This window comes from Cuculus canorus, chromosome 9 (genome assembly GCF_017976375.1).
Source record: "Cuculus canorus isolate bCucCan1 chromosome 9, bCucCan1.pri, whole genome shotgun sequence".
In the NCBI taxonomy this organism is placed as follows: Eukaryota; Metazoa; Chordata; class Aves; order Cuculiformes; family Cuculidae; genus Cuculus; species Cuculus canorus.
The window spans coordinates 11,643,065-11,659,058 of NC_071409.1; the positions used below are offsets into that span (position 1 = coordinate 11,643,065).

At 37.5% G+C, this 15,994-nt stretch overlaps 1 long non-coding RNA gene across 1 annotated transcript; it reads right to left on the bottom strand.

The window, feature by feature from the left end:
• Positions 1-14: 14 nt before the first annotated feature.
• LOC128853050 (uncharacterized) lies at positions 15-15,977 on the bottom strand. The gene is made up of 2 exons (XR_008451272.1): positions 14,866-15,977; positions 15-13,505 (listed from the first exon to the last, which is right to left on the bottom strand). It is a non-coding gene; the product is annotated as an uncharacterized LOC128853050 (long non-coding RNA).
• Between the last annotated feature and the right edge of the window lie 17 nt (positions 15,978-15,994).

The following is a 15,994-nucleotide window of genomic DNA, read 5'->3' on the forward strand; positions in this document are numbered from 1 at the left end:
CTCATTGTCACTGGTGAGTTCTGCAGATGTGTCTAGAAACTCAAAAAATAGATACAGGGTGCGTTTGACAACAGCACTGTGTGATCTTTTTGGACTAGTGCCATGGTCTGAAGCTTTAAAAGTACTTGGTCAATTAAGTAGCAAGAACTAGATATGATTTTCTTTTAAATATTTCTGTGCAGTTGTGAAGTGGTGGATGTCAATGTTTTCTATTTCAATAGAATTAGTTTTATATTATAGAAGTTTACTACTGTCGTGTAAGAATTTATTCTCTGAAGTATTACTGAAACTATATACATCAATCAATGTCTTTGTGAAAGTCATCTCCACTGCTGTATTAATCCATCCAAGCAAAGAGATACACTTCTGTATTACTGTAAGTACTACGTTATTATCAGGATATCTATAGATATGTACCTTAGGCAATATCATCCTTACCAAAGTATTTCTATTTAATGCTGTAACATTTATACCACCATTCCTCATTCCTTTCAATCCTAAATCTAACCCAGCTCTCCCTAAACTTTAGGTTGCAGTAACAGTCTGTTCATCTCAAATAGTGGAAAGGATATCCACCTTGCTCCAAAATCACATGTAGTACAGCAGTTCAGTAATTTGTTTCCCAGAACTGGCTGAGCTAATAAAGTTTCCTTGGGGTGGGTACTTAAAAAATTGCTAATTTTCATATATACAGGATAGATTTTAAAGCAGAATTTAGGCTTAACGTTTTAGAAGTTAAATTAAATTATAGGGACAGATTTACCAAGAATAGTGCCAAATACAGGATCACATTACATTATGAATAATGGCCCTGAAAAGCCATACTCAGCCTTGCCTGTAGCTGAGTATTCAATGTAAATATATCTACTTATTCTAAATAAGCTTTAGTGTTTCCAAGCAGTGCCGCATTGTGCAGTGGCTTCAGTGGAAACAGGATCAGGTTCCAGCATAATAACAGAGGATTAGTACGCTTTTTTTTGCCAAAAGACTGGATCACATTTTCCCATTTCAAATTTCTGTGAAAATAAAACTGAATTTAATCTTGTATATCCCTAGTAAACCCCACTCTGTTTTATAGTGTTACACACTGGAAAAAAGTGAAAAACATTTAAAGGCTGGGCCTATGAAATTCTTAGAGCTTATTTACTGAATAACTTACTTATTTTCTATGTATTTTAATTATTCCTCAGCTTTATATATTGGTAGTGCTTTGATGCTACAGTCAAGCACAGGCCCTGGTGCAGGAGATGGTGTACCTATGGAGACGCATACAATCCCTTGAAGCTTTACAGCCTAATCAGAGGGTGAAAAAATTGTTAGAATACGGTGGAGAGCAGAGACTGTTGCTGAATAAATAAAAAACTGCAAATGTATTTCACTCTGCATTAAATAAAAAAATAGATTGCTTTTTAACCAGAGTAAGCTGAAGAGCTTCTCTCCTACTGAAAATAAAGCAAAAAGAGTAAAAAATTTGATGTGTCACTAATGCTCTCAAGCATATGTGCAATCTCGGATCTTTTTATAAAAGTAAATAAATAACCAGAAATGTTTTAGTAAATGGACGAGTAGAAATTATTAGCAGCCAATTTGCCACTACTGAATTTGCTCCAATTAAAAAAAGTTAAATCATGCATTAGAAACCCATCAGATAATTATATGCCCAGGAAAGGACGACCACATGCTGCATAGACTTACGTGAGCTTTGCCTACCCAGTCTGAACTACTCCTGTTTAGTTTATCAGACAATACATGAATACACCAATCCCCAAACCAAGCCAAAAGTATAATTTCACAAAAATATAGCATATGTTATAGCAATGCTATGTATATTTAATTGTGCTGACCAGCTATGAAATACTGAAATGTCTAAAACTGAAGTTTGTTTTCACAACTTTTTATTACATTAATAGCTTTTTTCAAGCTTTCGTAAGATTCAGTTTTGCACTGTAAAAAAAGGTCCAACCGTGATAAAAATCTGCAGACCCAAAGCCCATTTTTGTATAGGAGAACCTATAAACTGAGGGAATGTCTATGATTTGAAGGATAACTTTCAAAGACAGGTCACAAATAAATGTACATGAGATGTAATTTCACCTACTAAAGAGTAAATGTTGAACCTGGATTTTGTGATATGATTAGATATTAAAGCAGCATGCAGGAAAGCATACTTTACATTATATACTAGATTATAGTATACATGTTAAATCCAGCAAAACTTGTTCTCTGCTGATCTCCGATAGCTTTCTATGTTGTCATCTGTAATTTTTACACAAGAGTAGACCGTAGAGATGCACTGCTCTGTTTCAGAAAGAGTTGTCACATTTTAGACAGGTTTCTCTCTAAGTGTGCAAAAAGTAAGCATTTTTCACAGAAACATCTACATCAGACTGATTGTATTTTGAAATATCGAAAATATTAAATGATCTGAAGTAACTTTAAATAAGTGTTTGTTTAACTTAATCTTCATACCATATGGTTAGATTGTTGTGCCCATTTTGTTTCTCAAACCAACGAGTGGCTATGTTTTTAGCTTTGGCACCCAGCACAGGTAGCAGAGCAAAGTACAGTCTCTGATGAGAACACTGGATTCTAAATGAAAATGTACATTATCTGTACAGCTTATACCCCAGAAATTCTGAAGTCGTATGTAATTTTGTTTTGATCAACAATGTTTGTGACTCAGTTTCCGATTAAAGAAAACTTTAAATCTTTATTGGAAAAATACATTGTACTTATTGATCAAGTCTAGTTAATATTCTACCAAGTAATATACTCCGATAAATGTTTTACCTAGCGTCTCTTAAGCATCTATCTTCTGTTTTCTTGTGGGACTTGCAGCTAATGTGCACATCAAATATGTTTCAAGACCTTGACAGATCACTACCAATATATCAATATTCATTCCTGCGACCCACAAGTATGCATTGGATTTAAACGGGGAAGTGAATCACCATCAAGACACCAGAAAAGTATACAGTACATTTTAAAAACAAACAAATATGTAGAGATATATTCCAGTTTTGACCTCTTACCTCCAGCCCAAAAGTAGTCTACAAAATTTATGTGCAAGATAGTTTTTTCCTTACACTTCGCTGCTTCTCTTGGAGCTCTTTAAAGGCTAAATTTTCTGCCAATTTAATTCAAATATTTTGACAAAATTATTCCATGACAGAACATGACTACCTCTCTCCTGCAATATCATTTGATTTGTGATCTGCCCATATCACAGGAGAAGCTGATCAACACCAAAGCTCCATAATTGCCAGCTATAAGCAGAATATCACCACCAATATTCAAACTTGCACAGTATTAGTGTGCTCAGTGCACACTAACAGAATCCAATTTCACTTACTGCAGATAAGATTTACCCCTCCAGCCAGATACAGCCACGGAAGCAACGGCATCCTGAAAAAAAAATACTGTACATGGGGACATCCTTAAATTTCAGCTACAATTAAATACCTGCAATGCCTGCAGTGTTACATTTACTAATGATATATAACGCTGACTGCCATCCAGCACATATCACCCGCATGCCACTCCTGCACTCCAACAAACTGCAAATATGCACTAAAATACACAATGGCTTGTTTTTATTTGGAAAAGCCTTCTATTTAGTTAATCATGTCTGCATTTAACTTTTGGGGTTTTCTACCATATATTCTTCTCCCAACCCACAGAAAGTATTTCATGCATAGCTGTTAAGATCACTATAACTATAGAGAAAAACACATGGGCAGTACTAAGGATGTGGTCCATAACTGTGTTAATTCTACATTGTTTTTAAAAGTGTGTTTTCACAGAAAACAAAGGAATCTAAGACTTTCTCCATACGCTTTAAATTTGAGAATTGTTTGATTTACCAAAAGCACTTCTGTGTGCACGTTCACAAGTGCAATTCTCTCAGGAGGTCTCTACCAAATGAAAACAACCATTCCTATGCACAAGTTTTGAATCACCATTTAACCATTTTTAAATTTAAACTAGTTTTCATTCATTTTGCTGACTGTGCATTCAAGAGTATTTTGCTGGCAGTCATTTCAGTATTTCTTTCTCCTTCAGAGGGCCTCTAAGTAACAGGAGATAAAATTATTTTTAAACAGAGGGGAAAAAAAAACACCAACAAAAATACACAGAACAAGAAACATTTGAAGATGGGTCAATGCAGATGTTGTTCCTAGAGCTGCATTATATACTACTACTTTCTCTACATTTAATATGGGTAGATTTCAAACTAAAAGCCTGTGTAAAAGGCAGAAGTTGTCACGAGGCTCAGTATTACCTCAGGCTGTTTGAAAGGTATAAATCTTCAGGCGTTACAGGATCAAAGCTGCAAATATGCACTTAAGTACACTTCAAACCCTTTGACATTTAGATTTCCAAATTCCACCTTGTAATGGCAGGCATTGCTATTGATTTAGAGAAGTAAAGTCAAAGAAGTTCTGCAAACACTGGCCATAAACCAGTCACAGCTGCTCCTGTGAGCAAACAACACACCGCTCCTAAGATCTCTCTAGTGCAGTACTGAAATCTGTTTTATTTCCATCTAAAAGGGTATTGCTGTGTGGACAAGATACCAATTGGTAGCCTAATAAATGAGATTTTTAAGATAATGGAAAAAAAGAGAAATATGTAATCGCCTGCAATGCACAGCTTTAAAATACAAAGAGTGGCACTGTGGCACCCAAGAGAAATTTATCAAACAAGCACCAACACTGGTTGAATTGTGTTCATGCTGATGTCAGCTGGAATTTCACTACTGGCTTGAATGAAAATACAACATTCAGTTCTAAACCGTCTCACAGGTTACCACTAACTTTCGAAATGGAGCAAAAATAGTATCTGAACAATCATTTTATCTCCTCTTGTATAGGGATGAAAATAGAGCATGCAGCCACAGAAAACTACGTGAATCATCATGGTACGTACACTGTACAATCGGTGGCTCAACACAGAGCAGATCAAGTCAATATAATAGAACCAAGCCTTTGATCCATCTGCTTAGACAAGTGGGTTTAAGTACAGACAAGACAATCTAAAAAGTACCCAAAATTAAATATTTCGTTTCCTTATGCCATGAAGCAGCTTCCCAGCCATCATCATTTGGGATTTCTTGGTGGACAGCACTTCTTTGTAGCATGCATTAATCGGGAAATTAACCTGATGTTATTCTGCCTCACTATCGGAGAGTTTGAAGTCATTTGCATTAAAACCATGTACAGTGTTGCTTAGTAACAGAGAGACAGTGGAATAAAGCCATAAATTGACAGGAGGAAGATGAGGCAGAAGGAAATCATAGCAGCATAAAAACTTTTATTAGCACTTAAGCGTATTTTTTCCTGATTGAAGCAGAATTCATGAAACAATTACAATCCCATGACAAAGGCTGGTAATGATTAGCTTTTAAGAACTACTGTTATTTTCTGACAGTTTGTAAGCTTGTTTTGTTTATTTCAGGAAAGGAAACATCAAAACTTCTTTGGGCTATTCAAAGCCAAAATCACAGATCAGAGCAGCTAATTATCCAGTGCCAGTATTTCACTAAAGCTCCCACTGTAGAACAGGAGACTTATGTAATAATTTATAATTCTAATTAATTCTTGTGACACAATCAAAGTCTTGAAAGTAGTAATATACATTTCAGTACCCAATACTTAGATTATACTGCACAACAGTGGAAAATATGCAATCCAATTATAGTGAAAGAATTATTGGAGAAAAAGTTGTGAAACAGATTTAATATATACACTCAGAAACATTAACAGAAAGATAAGTGTTATAAAAAGAAAAACTAGCTTTGTAATAAAGCCTACATGAAGCCTTTCAAGCACTTCAGCAATATTTTACCATGATGTAAACAAAGATACGCCTTTCTCATAGTCTAAAAATTACTGCTACTCAAGCATAGAACATAAAAGGTTTTTCTTTTTAAAGGTCATACAGAAAAGCTTGCATAGAACAGAGAACTTCTACAATTCTTCACAGCAGGAACCCAAACAAGACCTTCTATCTTGGTATCCTCTAAAGTTACTAGAATCTTAGCTTTGACAGGGGCTTGGACTAGATGACCTTCCTGGCCCCTTTTAACAGAAACCATTCTAAGATTGAATCACATTATTTCAGCAAACTTAGAAAGGTCCCCTTCCCAACCCTATAATTTCACAAATTTTCATAATTTTCACATAATTGTCATGATTTCACAGTATGTACTTGAGCCATTAGAAAACTGTATATATAAAAAAGATTTAGAAGCAATGACAGAAAGTACTACAGAAATACAAGTATTAGAGAAGGACTAAGACTAGTGTCAAGGCTAACCCTGCCTCCATCTATCCATGTAGTCTGCTATTTGCCAGAATACATTTCTCTCAAGCAGCTGTTTTAAGACTGAAAAACATAATATAGTCTTCTGACCACAGCCCTTTAAAATAGCTACTTAGTTTACTACATCACTCCCACCAAACCAGTATCAAGCGGATCTACAAAGTCACAATGAATTTCATTTGAAGTTCCATTGATAAATTGTTAAAAAGTCCCCAGTTTGCTGAATTTTACAAGAAATACAAATCTCCATAAAAAAATGCTGCTGTGAAAGACAATTCTGTGCAAAGTTAGATACACAAATAAAAATAAATCAAGCTAAGACATCGCCCCATGTGATTTCCTGAGGGAGAACACCCCATAGGATTTCCCAAGCTGGGAACAAAACAATAAGAGACAATCTGTGAATTAATGCTCAAATCCAAACATAAGCACTTTACACACCAGAAAAATCACTTTTATCCCCTCTAAACCTTTTTAAAAAATGTACACTGTTATTTCTCAGTTCCCTAGTGAAAAATATTTGTGGTTTGCTTTTAAAAAATGATGAAGCAAACCAGATGCTGCAGAGCAGAGAACACAGCAAAACAAGGAACAGTTGTTCGCTTGCTCTCCCGTGTGCCATCCATGTTATTTGCACTCATGCAAGACCTCATTAGGCCATGTGCCGAGCCAGAATGCAACCCTACTGCCTTGGGAGCTGCACACGTGCAACTGAGATCAGGATTTGGCCGTGTACTTGCTTTCCTGGCGCAACGAGCATAATCCTCACCGTTTAAATTCTTACAGATGCACGGACAAACCCAGCTACAGTGTGACTCCGCCGGTGGCGGAGAGCACGTTCCCTGCACCAGACACAGCTCACAAATAGCACCTCTATACTTTCATCATTACACTGACCAATAAAACATGAAATGAGACTGTTCACTTCTTTTATCAGCTAACACAAAGACCAAGAAGCTCTTTGGTATTCTGTTGCGCCAAAGCCCACCAAACCATCAGCCTACCTCAGAAAGCAGCACTGTCCTCTCGCCGGCCAGCAGCTGGCAAAGCCCCCAACCAAAGAGGAAGGCAGTTACACCAGTCTTTCACTCCTCCAAGCACTAAGAGTTGGTTTTCTGTCCAGTACAGGGGTCGTAGAGACCTCAGCCCATGCAGGGGCACCCCGCTCCAGAGGAGGGAGGGAAGGCAGCCTGGGTTCCGAGCTCTCCCACGCAGCTCCTGACACGTCTGTGATGACCAAGCTGCAGCCTAGCTTCTGAGGAAACAACCTGCTCTTCCTGATGGCACTTATGGGCCTTAATGACCCTGACAAGTTCCACCTGAGACCTCCTCACCTTACCCTTGCACCAGGACCCCATTTCACCTCTGTCCCAACCCCAGTAACACTGGGCCCCAGCCTGTACCCATCTCCCTGGTCCTGCCTGGCCATCCTAGGCTGTGTCTGACCCTGGTGCCCCTCACTGCGCCCAATCCTGAAAGAAAAAAGCTGAAAGGTTGGAAATTACTCTGGTGGTGGTCTCCAGGTCTGCGAGCTGGCTGTAGGGGAGACCAGGATACAAAAGCTTTCCACACAAGTGTTGCATCCAACATAAATCACGCTTCAGAATTCATAATGGGGGAATGCTGTGGTTAGAGTCGCCAAAGTCATTTCAGTCACATTTTAGCACCTGACTGCTTTTTAAGATTCATTCTCACCTGGGGGCTAGTCTGAATTTAGCTGGAGGTTTCAGGTGATTTAAGATTAAACAAGAAGTTTCTTCCAAACCTCAACAGCCCACCTGGCAAACATCAAAAAAACAGGCAGGGAAGAGATGTGCAGCACAGTCTGGATTGGCCTAGTGATAAAGATCTTTAGGAGATGGGTCAAACGGGGAGTTTACAGCCCTGAACTTGTAGCTGCACTCCTTTTCCATTTTCTTCTCGGCTTGTTAGCCTAGACACCAGTCTAGAAACCACTGGTTTCTTTGTTTCGAAGTTCAACCGATTTTATCCATTTTTAAACAGCTTTTTACAGGCAAGTTATGATTTCTTTTTGCCACACCTATGAAAGGAAACTTTGGCACTGGAAAGTTTTAAGAACAGGTACTTCGGACATCTGTGAGGAGTGACACAGGTTATCCAGCTTTGGGTCAAAGTGATGGACTAGCCAAGTAGTGGGAAACTTTCTATTGGTTTTAGAGGCTACTTTTGAGGCAGAGGGCAAACTGATGAAATAATTCACTAATTAGACATCAGCTTCAGATTTCTCCATTCTTGCTGCTGTTCATACCAGCAGGCAAATTCACTGCCAGACATTAGAAACAGCATTGGCCTTGTGCTAAGGGCACAGTTCATGATACTGACAACAGTAATTTACGGCAGACAAATACAGCCTGTGATAAGGTTGAAGCAATTAGAAAAGGCCTTAGCAGAGTGTCAGCACAATTTGAGATGGGTTTAGGCTCCTTGTCCCTTGGGATGGTACTCCTCTAATAGGTGGTGTTTCACAGCAAATCATTAAGATCTATACTCTTGAACTACCTTCGACTCTTTCAGAACTTGCAGTCTCACTCACCAAACAGCTTACAAAATCTGATAGAGCGGGATACAGGGTTCAAAGATGGAAGGAGAGACTCTGCTTTATGCTGTTATTTGTGCATTCTGACAGAGGCATGAGCCTCAGTGACATGCTTATGATGAACTGTTTGTATTGTGAACAAATGTGCTTTACAAGTTTCATCGTTTTTCCTGCAGAGTTTGTAAAACCTTGGAAACGTTGATGCTAGAAACCTGCAAAAAGTATAAAACTCTTCAAAACTTGCGGATTTGCAATGAGGAATGTTCTTAGATTACAAACTATTTGACCCTAAATGTAACATAGAACTCCCTTCTCTCCTCCAGTCTTAAAAACTTGGTCTAACTGGCAAACAAATCAGAAATTATCCTTTAAGGAACCATACAAGAGTTAAAAACAACAATGTGAAATAATTTAGTTCTTTCAGAATTTAGTTGAAACAAGACATGAGAGGACCTAAGAGGAAAAAAAAAAAGTAAATAAGAAGTTTCACTTCTGTTCTTTGGAGAACATCAATTTTTCTTTTTAAGCAAACAATATTTTCTTTTTCTTTTCTTTTTGCTCAGCATGAAGCTAATTCATAACAGGATTACATTTTTCCTAAGGAGGTATAAACCTTAACTAGATATTTTATTAATGTGCAATCTGGGACAAATGGGAAAAAAACCCGCAAATAAGTACTTGAAATAGTATTAAGCAACTTTACAAAATCAACTTGTAACATTACATAGCCCTCTGTAATGATCTGCAAAGAGCTCTGTACATTCGCATCCTTGTTACTGCATGGGATTGTGGCCTAAGTCAGCACTTCGCAATATGTGGTCCCTAGGAAACAGACTCTTTCCTCCAAGTTTCCAGATGCTAAACTGCATAAAAAGAAGTATAATGTGCATTAAACCCTTTTTCCATATAAGTAATTGCTGCTGTAATGCTAGAAAATTATGAAAGGAATGAAGGTCAGCACAATTTCGGAATGGGCATAAACAGACTACATAAGGCAATCTTTCTCTAACGATGTGGTCTAGGCCAGAAACAAGCTTAAGAACTCCTGATGCAAGTTTATTTGAAATGCAGATTTTTCTGTATTTTTTTAATGCTTTGTGCTTGTCAGGTTACTTATAGATGCTTCCATAGTTTGTCTGCATTCTTCTAGTCTTCTAGCCTTCTGCCTCGCTGCAGTTCCTCAGGGCAGAGTGAATTATAAAAGAAAAGTTGTATAAATCAAAAGTCCATGTATATTACACTGGGGGGGGGGGGGGAGAAACATAATGCTCTAACTGCCTAACTCTCAATTATAGAAAAATAACATCAGCGAGAAAATTACTCCTTTCATAATTACTCCTCTCAGTAACTGTTTTTTGAAATCCCATGAAAAGCTCTCAGTGCATTTTAAACTTTGAAGCAGTGAAGTAGATCAAAGTACATGTATGTTTATTCTCTCTATTTAGGAAGCTGTATGGTATTTGACAGCTATAGGCAATGTGAATTGTGTGAAACTTGTAGGGTAATAACAACAATAAACTTGAAGCAGTATGAGTCTTGATAGATTTAAATACAAAATAAAAATGTAATGTTGCCAGTTAAATGGATTGTGGTGCTTTTCTCTCCTTCTTAGCCCAAGCACACAGAGCTTGAGACAAAAGAAGAAAGAAAAACAGGATTAGAAAGGAGAATTATATTTCTTTCAGTCATAAAAAGTGCTTTGCTGTGTTTCAACCAAACTGCATTTAGAGAAAAAAATAAGTTTTAAAACAAAGTCTGAATTGAAGAGATAGAAGGCAGCACATGGTTAAATGGATTAGATTAAAAGGCACCTCTGGAACACAGCCTTTCATCAGAAGCATATGTATTGCTACATCCTCTATGGCCAGATCTTCAATACAGAAGTACTTCTATGGGTATGAATAAATCAGAGGCAGGGTTAACAGATGACAGTAACTTCTTTAACAGAAAGAGCAATTGCGAAGAGATGAAGAACACAATTTCTCTGTCAGTCAGTGCTTCGAACAATCAATCCCTCAACATATCTGTTTCGCGTATGGCATGGCTACGTTTGCTAGAGCTGTATCTGGAAAGAATGTGTCCTCTTAATGTCACTGGTCCAGCCCTTGTAAGACAAAACTCAAAGAGAAGCAAAATATCAAGGAAGATGTTTTGCCTAAAAGCACAAGTTCATCCTCCGAAGCAACATCTACCCTTTGCTTTGTCAATTTTCCAACAACAGCTGCTAGTTATCTGTCATATTAATATGCTTTCCATATACCGTGCTTGAAGCAGCTGGACCAACTTGAAACCAATTTGAAAAACATGTTTATAGTGAAAGGCAAAGGAAATGACCTGTAACATTGTAGACACAATATGTTCCACATGAGAGATCCATCAGTTGAGTTTTTACCAACTCAGTTGTTTTATTATCATTCAAGGTCTCCAATTTTCATTGTGCTGCTGTTAGTAGGTCTGGGATGCCTCTGAGTTCCAATCTGTCTTCCCAATATTTTCTATGGTTCTGTGGTCCCAGAGAAGAAGCAGCAGTAAAACAGCCATTTAAGTGAACAGCTCCACCACACACTCCTGCGCATCTGCAGCCGAGTGCAATGACTAAACTAGGATTTAATTACCTTGTAGGTGAGCGAATGAGCAAGCAGGTTTTTCCATTCTTTTGCAGCTAAGAAGACACAAGAATGAGCCTCAAAGAATAAACGCTAATAAAATGGTTCAAAAGAAATGTTTTTTCTTCCAGGTAACTTCTGTGTAAAATGTGATGAATCTTCCTTGTAACAGTGATCCACCTCCCACCTACTCACCACTCATTCCATTAGAATTTAGTGAAATACAACAGTGAGAAAGGTCACGGTTTCATATTCTCCTGACATTTGCACGAAACCAGCGGCTGAGCTGCTGCAGGGTACAGCTGGAGCCCTTCGTCACAGAGCATCACCAGTGTGACATACTGGCTGCAGAATACAGCGGAGGGCCTCGGGATAGCTTCTCTGCCATTGAGCGCTCCCATCCATGGAGCACCACAGCAACATTTCCACATCAAAATAGATCTTTTTTTGAGAAAATGGTTTAAATAATTCACAGAAATATAAGGATACCAGGTAGCTGTGATGTTTCAGGAGGCAGGGGATCAAAGCGTCCCTCACTTCCCAGCAGATCTGGTTTCAGGTTTGGAAGCTGAGAAGTGCAGGGGAATGTAAGTAAGAAGCAGAGAGAAATTAGGAGCAAAAAGCCTCTGTCTAAATTTAGACTTGCATAGTCCCAGCATTTGAAATACCTGTATTACAAAGTAGAGATTTACAAATTGTTTCCAACCAAGTTGGTTTCAATCATGCTCCATCAAGCAAAAAAAAAAAAAAAAAAAAAGAAAAACAATTTAATTGAGACTCGCATGGGTGTAACACAGCAGAATCTGGACACTGAATTTAAAGCAGCTATCTTATCGTTGACGCCTAAACAATTCCATGTGTACAGACAAAAATGTTTCCCAAGAATGTTGTCAGTTCATGTTCTGCAGCTTGCTTCATTTTTTGCTTTGTCAAGGTCATTTTCATACAAGTTTAACAGAGATATGTCCAAGTGAATAAATTAATTTCCAGATAAATTCATGAAAGTGAGATTAGACTGTAACAACATATGAAATTCTTTGCCCGCTCTATGTTTTCCTTTGTTCCATGAAGCCTATTGTTTACTGAAAAACAGCAAATTGTTCATATGTTGAGAAGTCCAGTTTTATGTCTAGTCATTGACCTTCTTCTATGAATAAAAGGAACTTTTCACCTAGACAAAAGTCCACAGCTCAGTCAGATTTGGTTCCACACACTTCAGTAGCATGAATTTCATTTCTTGTTATTTTTTCCCTGTGATGTCTCACAAATACCTAATACACTTGCTTAAATCAGACAGGTTCTCCCCTCAGTTTGAACTTTGTTTACTTAACACGTTCAAAGAGGAACAAAGAGTGCCAAGATTAATTCATTCAGCTTAATTTGCCACCCCATAGTGATATAATGGGTGAGTTCTCACTATGGTTTTTTGCAATTAGGGTGTTTTTATAGTGCTGCCCAAGTATAGGTTATTAGTCAAATTAATTGCTATGAGGAGAGTTTTATGAATATTTCTGATCAACTAAGAACCACGAGTCTTTTGAGAAGGAATATATTGTTACATGAACAAATTACTGTGCAGAGTACTGAATCTACTTAATCTATTTGGACTTTTGGCTTGGTGGTTTTACATGATTTTTTGTTGGTTTTTTTCCTTTTTACAATATGACTTAAGAGATCTAACTCCAAACTCTGCCAGAGGGTAAGAAGACAACTAATTTTAATGATGTATTAATGTATATGTTTTTCTGGGGAGAAAGCCAGAGAATTAGCTGAAGTTCCACTTGATCATCATGTTCTGCTTTCTTCTGCAGTTTCTGAATTTGGGTTATTTCAATCAGTGTGAACTGAGAAAGGTTATGCATTTCTAAATGGTCTCATTTTTCTGAAATGGTAGTACTCGCTGATATATAACAGAAGTTGTTAAAATCTGCCTGTCAGCAAAGGGCACCAGATTTTCAGAGCTGAAGGTTCCAAGCACTAAGCTTCAGACTTTATCAAGCCTACAAATGAAAAACAAGCTGTACAAGAGAAGAAGAATGTTACATCATTTACACAATCCATGAAGACCAACACATGCAAAAAGCAAAACAGAAGAGTAAATTTCACAGCAATCTGTTAAAAGGAGTTTTAGTCAGCCCTAAGTGTGGAATCAAGCTGCTCAGCCCACTCTCTTCCTTGCACATTTCTTGCTGATGGTTTTTTTTGTGCATCCTGGACTCTCCTGTTATCTATCATCTGTCTTTACTTCTACTCATGGTGATCCTGCTGTGCTGTGTTAACTCCAATATAATACCACTATCTGGATCATATTTAGCTGGATGAAACAGAGATTCATCTGTCTGTCTAAATCCTTCTGTTAAAACTGGAGGTGGACGATTGCACACTTATAGCCTGATTTACTTCCAGCCCCTGCAAAGCCCAGAATGGGAACTGGGGGAATACCAAGAAAGACAATGTGCTAACAACCCATACTGGATATCCTGAAGAGGCCTCAGCAGTGGGCAGATATTCCTGTATCTTGTTACAGAATAATTCTCCACTGCCTCAGCAGCATCTGGTTCTGTCATTGCTGGAAACATTATATAGGCGTAAATGTTGTGCTGATCTGTGCCTGAAGGGAAACTCCTACATCTATCAGACAATGCAAGAAGATGGGAGTTGAAAGTTTCTAACGGTTTCTATCAGTACGCGTATCGAGTGTCTAGTTACTCATGTACTTTTTCAGATTATGGATGGCTTGCTACGGGTTTGATCTCTCATGATATACCACATACTGATTTCAGTGCTTTAAGAATTCTGAGAGGAAGGACATTATGATTTTTGTATATTTGAGCTGCCACTGAGTCCTGCCACAACCCTGCCAATCTTACAGATGCCAAGGAATAGGCTTCAGTATGAGAACTCACCACATTCTTGCACATGACAGAGAGGCCATCCTAAGGATCAGCTGAATAAGCAGATGTTCATAACCAATGGGTGTCAGGACAGTCCTTTTCATTATTTAATAAAATAACTTTTTTCTGTTTGGCACTAAATAGACTGTCAGTGCTTAGTTTCTGGGAATTCTGATACTGCCAATACCTTTATCCACTGCTTCTATTTTAGTATATTTCACACTTCTATCAAGCAGGTAAGAATCTGAAAGTATATTGTATATACAACTTCTAACTGGGAATATAAATTACTTTCTAAACACTTACTTTCTAAACACTAAGCAATCTGTGCACTGGTCGTATAATGAAGCTGCAACACATTCAGTCTTAATCCTGATAATTAGAGGTCAGTGGTAAAAAGGTGAAATCAATTTCACAAGGAGACACCTTGGCAAGAATCCACTGACCCTACAAAAAGGACAGTTACAGTTTTGCAGTTTCTCACCTGTTGAATCAATAGTAGGATTAGAAACACACCCCAAAGTCATGAGAGCTACGTTTTTTTAATCCATATCCTAGATCTTACCACTCCCATTCTTTCTCTCCTTATCCAGTTCCTGTTCACATGTTAAATCGCACCTGCAAATGTGATAGATAAATAAATCACTAAATAGAAAAAAAGAAGATACCTACACATAGCTACCAAAGCAGTAGGATGTGAGCATGTCCCAGTGCGCTGAAGTCAAAAAAGCCTTTGATGGATTAAAAGACGCAATATTAATAATATATAAATACAGAGAAAATAACAAGAAAGCTTGGAGCATACACTGGATAGCAGATTCCACTAATAGTGGCCTCTTCAAAGTACTCTCAAAGATCCTCAGAATACATTCAATAGTACTACTCTTCAAAATTAAGGTTAGCACATATTACCTTAACAAACAAATGATGATAACAGGGATCCCGTAATTCAAACACATATGGCTGATGTGGCACACGTTAGGATTTTGTTATATTACATACATAAGCAGTGTTAGGATTTGAGCATTGAGGACTTTCTCAATGATCTTTTGGAACATAATAAACATCAAACAATATAAAGAAGACAAATTTGTCAATCAAGGATTATAAGAACTGGCAATATTTTGTGACTAAAAGATAGCAAAATTTTTAAATATGGCTCAACAAACTATATGATTTAGGAAATCTGTATCTACTGAAACTTCTAGAAAAAGAGACATTATTTATACTCAGACTTTTGGACTTGTTTTGATAACAAACGGGATGAAAGGCTTCCTAGGATAAAGGATGCTTCTGAAATGCTAACACTGATCTGTATTTTTTTCTTTTATGTCTGCAGTTACCCTTCATAAGCTTTTCAAAGTGGACTATCACAGTATTTCCATTCTTAAAACTGAAATAAATTATTACAAAATATAATTTCAGCTGGAATATAGCCAATTATTAGCATCAAATCTTTTTACAGCTCAACTAACACAGGGAGAACTGTCACTAAACAAAGGGAATACTCTTTGTGAGCAATAACTTCATAGAAAGCTTTCTTTTTAATTATCAAAAAAACCAACAACTGCAACAAAATTTAATAGCTTACACTATTTTTTTCAGCTGTGCTT